Genomic DNA, 6,000 nt, shown 5'->3' on the forward strand with positions numbered 1-6,000 from the left:
CTTTTGGAATCCCCGATTTCTGATAGCGATATCGCATCGCATCGGGAGTATTAACTGAGCACTTTGAAAAGCATGCATGGTACATCCCCGATCGCCGATAGCGATATCGCATCGCATTGGAGCGAAAGGGAATTTTGTTATGATAATTCGTTATTGCCGATATCCAATAGCCTCTTGCGTGTTGTCGCATCGGGGAAAACTAATGGGTCTTTAAGTTATGCCTCCTTTGTCATTGCGACATGCGATCTTGCGATCGCTTTATCGCAATGATAAAAGATTAATCATTTATATATTATAAGACCAAATAATTGGTTTATCAAAAAGGTTTTGTAATGTTTTCATTTTGTTTTCGGACCTTTTTGAATAATACTAAGTTGATACCAATTAAAATAAAAAGGGACCCATTACATATTATAGTTTTGAGAATAAGAATGATATGAAATGGGGGGTTGTTGTAGAGCACAACAGAGTGGTAGATGTGGAGTTAAGATGGATATAGGTTGGCTTTTATGATAATGAAGATATTAAATAGACTTAGGAAAATATATTGTAAAAACATCTTAAGGTGAATCGTTAAAGCATAGACATTGGACAAGTATATTTGTATACTTCTGTTTTAAACTGAAAGAAATCTAGGGCTAAAAGGAATGGATTGATTGCACTAGTCATCCTTCTATAACTTTCCAACATAGGTTGGAGTAAACATATTGTAATTTGGATAATTTTTCTAACTGCAAACAGGAACATAGTTGTGTATTGGCAGGGTGGTTACGAGGTCCCTAGAAGTGATGAATTGAATTTTTCTTGGTTTTATATATAGTATTAGGTTTTTTCTCATGCTTTGTGTGAATGACACGGGTGAATTTTATCCTACACCCAGTAGGTTATCGATATGTAATTTCGGTAATTTTGATTTTAAAAGATATTTTAAAGAAATGCAATGATTTCATTTGTGTATTCAATAAACATAGTATTCTAATGGAATTCTGCATTTGTGGTTTATCTATACAGATTCCATGGAGAAGTATTAGTGGTGTGATATCAATTGTCCTCAAGCAGAGGCTTTGGTTTTATTCTTTTCTAGAAGCAAATACTTTCTTCCAACATTTTTGAGTTCCATGAAAATTTTGAAAGTCCTAATAGTATTCAGTCATGGGTTCAAGAGAGACATAGTATTCAATTATGGGTTAAAGAGATCCACACTGAATGATCTATCGTCCTTATCTTCACTTAGTTTAAGACTATTCACTTGGAGAGACTTCATGTGCCCCCACTTCAAGAGCATAATAAAGTCATGTAGAACTTAGAGAAGCTATCTTTAAGATTTTAGTGAAGATTGGAAAAATGTCTGGGTTCAATAACACCCAGTTGAGCATTAAGCTTCCAATAATGCTAGATTTTAACCTGGAGCACTTTTGTGATTTGGAGGAGATGCCCCATCATATTTGTGACACATCTTCAGTTGTGAATTGGAGTATTACTAACTGTCATTTCCTTCGAAAGTTACCTGATGACTTGGGGAACCTCAACTTTTTAAAAATGTTAAGGAAGGAAAGAAAGGAACATTATGCTAAGTTCTCTTATGCTTTTCAAGTTTTTCTTGGATATCTACAGTGTTTCAGGTAGGAAATTACATTCTGTTAATGAAAATTTGTCTTGATAGAAAGGTCCAATTTCAAATTCTAATGCTTTCGAAAAACATTGTATAACTGTAATGTTTCTAAAAGGAAAGCATATTTTTTCAATTTAAGTATCATGATCCCATAGTCCAACTTATTTTTCAGTAACCCATTAGGCTTTGTAGCTTTGAATAAATCCATGTCTTTTGATAATATCCTCTTCCAAATTAGAACGCAGTTTCCTTTTGGCACTAACCACATACAATGTCTTGATTTTGTTATTGAGAAAATAGAGGTTGTGAAACAAGCTTGTGCCATACAAGGACTTGATTCATTGATTATGTATCAATTATGGCTCTTGATGTAACAATGTATTCATTTTGTTGCTTGAAAATAGAGGTTATACTTTACTATTTCACAGAATTTCTTACAATCTTTCCATAAGTATTGATTTGTAATCTCAGTCACTGAGGGATGACGGTAATGACAATGGTAATATTCCATTGTTTGAAGTTCCCCTCTTACTAAATATTTAAATATATCACCACAATTTAACTATTAGTTAAAGGAATTATATTTTATTTGTAAACAATTCATTGCAGGATTTATAGATTTTGATTTTTTCCCTTTTTTATTTTTTTCTCAGATTTGGCATGAGATATCTTCCAAGATTTGGGTTCCCTAGTTTCCCCACCATAGCTACGAGGTTCAAATGCTATCATTATTCTCAGAACGTTACAACTTTTCCAGTAAGTGTGCTTTGAAACATTGTTGTTTCTTTTCCATGGTGTTAATGCAAATAAGCACTGCAACTAGTGCCATTATTTAGATTAAGTGCCGAAATCTAGGTGGTCCTGTAATGATGGAGTGATTGTTTTCTAGCTACTAAGGCCATATGCATTTTTATCTCTTATGTTGTCCTGAGATATTCAAATTCAGAATAAGAATTGAGATCTCGTTTCCACTGTAGATTGCAGTCAATTTCTTGAACATAATATATAGTAGATTATCTTTTACTAATCAACTGTGGATGTGATCCCTTGCAGGAAAGGAAATTCAAAGTGACTTTGATTTCACATTGATTTGTCAAAACATCCACACAAGAAAGGAGATTCAAAGTGACACTGATTTCACACTGATTTGTCAAATTGGAGGCAAGAGAAAAGGAAACTTTGTATTCAACAATGCTCTTAATTGCATATGTACATGCACAGACATATTAGTAGAAAATAAAGAAGGGTTGCCTAAGTAATATTTTTCATTCCACTACATTCTTTACAACTTGTAAATAAATAACTCGGAACAATTCATTACACTACTTGTTATTCTTTATTAATCAGTGATTAAGATTTTGATATTGAACTGGCTAAGATTTTTCTTCCTTCTGTGAAATTGTGTGTTCTATAATGCTTCTTTTCCATTCACTATGTATAGCATATAAAGTGTGTCTAGTGGAGTAGGAAGATTGGAAAGTCTTGTGATCCTTGAACTATGTTACAAGGCAGAAACCCAACGGGGTAGGGTAGGTGCATCCCCACAAAGGGGTCACAAATACCAAAGTTGGTATTGGTTAGTGCCTTGAGCTAGAAATTTTCCTTTACCCTTGTATTAACAGTGAATATGGAGAGTATTCTAATATTATCTTTATAAGATTTATATCAGTTAAAATTGATGAATAAAATTCATGAGACATGAGCTAGGATGTCCTTGCAAGGTGGTTGTTGATTATTGGAAGCTATGATGGCCATTATGTCAGGCCACGTGGTCGCACTCCCTTGATCATGAGCATGATTGTGATCAGATGGAAGACTTCGTATTCTAGATTGATTGTTTAACAATGATAGTTAGTGGGCTCATTCACAAAAGCTTCTATTTCACTAATCCTTTTTATAGAGTTGTCAGATTCAATTTCCAAAGGTTTTAATTACACTATAGAGTTGAGTTCTGAGAGAGTTGTGATTCACAGTGTTAAGTATAGCAGCTATGACACTTGAATGAAGACAAGCATAGTAGAGGTATCAAACTCTGTTATAAACTTACCTGCATATTATAAGGGACTTGGTTGGCTTTTTTATAATTTTATAAACAAGTTCCACGTCGTGGAAATGTGAAAAAAAACAGTGATATTGCCACCATGTGGCTCTTGTCATATATGGTTTTATAATTTTTCAAAAAATTCTCTAAGAGTTAAAAATGCTAAGATTCACTAGGACTTTACAAAGTTTTATTATTTAGTGAAAGACTCGCCAAGTTCTTACAAGATTTTATAATTGAGTAAAATATTCGCCATGTCTGGTGAGAGATTCGACAAAATATTATATATACATATTATATTATTGATAAAATCGCCTTCCATTTTTCCTATATACCATGGAGATTCTCCCATTTATTATACATATAAATTTAAGGGGGGTTCTTAAAATTTTCCCTGCTGGAAGGGAGTTTCTAGATCATCTTCTTGGATAATAAGCTGAAGTCAACAAGAAGTGATCCATCAAAAGAGGTCCATAATGTATCCCACATCATCGACACAAAACAAAGAATATAGTATAGTAGGTAAGTTTGATTCGGTACTGTGGCAAAAAGGTCAGACAATGTATAAGCGGTAAAAACTGCATATAGGACTTCTCTTGAACATATTGGCGTCACGACTCCAAATTTTGGAAGCATTGGACTCAAGATGGGATCAGAGGTCATGATGATGAAGCAATATAATCAGATGAGAGGCAAAATGGATTTACCAAATCCAGGAAGGCAAGTGATGAAGTGAGTATATCCCAAACCCGACACAAGCAACAGATAAGTGCCATGTTTAAGAGCGACATGATGCCTTCACAAATAAAACAAGATATGTTTTCTTTCATTTTTCCCCCACTATTTCTAGTGAGTACCCCACTATTTTTATTGGAATCTTGAAGGGGATAGCATATGCTTTCAATATAATTTCATCCTTTGGATGAATCCATCCTAGTAAGTTTAATGAGTCCTAGGAAGGAGAAACTCAATCTCGCCATGATGACAAGTACTACGTCGTTTAAGTTTCACGAGTCCTGCGGAGGTGAAACTCGACATCTTTTCCATTTTTAAAGAGTTTCAAAAAGAGGCGATAAAGAAAACTCCAAAGGTACCTTTTCTTAAAGTGTCCCTTGAATCCGAAAAGGTAGAAAATGATATCCAAGAGAACCTCTTAGCCATGTTCAACTAAGGTATTCCTTTTTTGTACAATAGTCTATCTCAATCCAAAAAAGGGTTAAAATTATACTGAGTAGACGTTATTTCATTTACTTTAACAAGTTCAAAATGAAAATTACTCGGTGATCTTTTCATGTTTCGAGAGTCAGAAAAGGGCTTAAAGATGACTCCAAGGGTCGTTTTTTCATTTACTTTTTACGAGTCCAAAAATAGTGATAAAATAAAACTCATTGAATCAATAATAATTAATCATTTTCACATCATAAGTGAAACACACATTACCAATTTCGAGGAAAAATATTAAAATATAAGTGAAATATGCCCTAATTTGGTAAAAATGTCATTTAAAAACTTATAAAAGCTCAAAAAAGTAAATCATTTTCACCATTTTACCATTTTGCAAATCAGAGAGCATTTTTACCCTATTTTACCTCGATCTTCAGGCAAAGAGTATGATCAATCTCAGACACCATTCATTGATTCATTCACTGTAGGTAAGAGATTTGTCCCTTCCCTTCAATTTGGTTGTATTTTTATGCATTTTCATCCATATACTAAGCTGCCTGGAAGGCTTAGAAAAAATTCTTGTCAAGGGAAACCAACACAATTTTTACCCATCAGACCCACGTTGTTTACCCTGTAGCCAACTATGGCAGTGCGCTGGAAGTGGGGAAAAAAATATATAGAAAGTCACGTTGGTGCAGACTTCCAAATTTTTTGGAAAATCCTCCATGTTTAATAATTTATTTCCATATTTGTTTCCATAGAAACTCATGAAATGTTGTTTAATGGATGTTTTACAGGTTAATCAACCAAAAGTGGCAATCGAATGGAAAGAAAGAGGACACGAAACTGAAGACCATCAAGTCGCCCAAGACCCAAATTGCATTGTTGCCCTTCAAGACTGTGGATTACTGAAATTATTCTGGATTCTTGGGATTAGGAGCCAGGTAGAGTTACTGCAACACTTGATTAGTTGGTGGGATGTGGACAATTATTCATGATTGCGGACTAAGAACTCAAAATAGGTGTTGTAAACATTTATCTCATTATTGGTTTGTCTAGAAAGGGACAACAGATTCAGTTGTCTAGTTTTCGCACTAGAGGGGAGAGCACGGATATCTTGATTGCGAGACATTTTCCAAGCACTTGAAAAACTCAGATTGGGAAGATATATATAAATACCATC

Source organism: Pinus tabuliformis, chromosome 4_1 (assembly GCF_031772625.1).
Source record: "Pinus tabuliformis cultivar Carrire ecotype Pingquan chromosome 4_1, CPIR1, whole genome shotgun sequence".
Taxonomy (NCBI): domain Eukaryota; kingdom Viridiplantae; phylum Streptophyta; class Pinopsida; order Pinales; family Pinaceae; genus Pinus; species Pinus tabuliformis.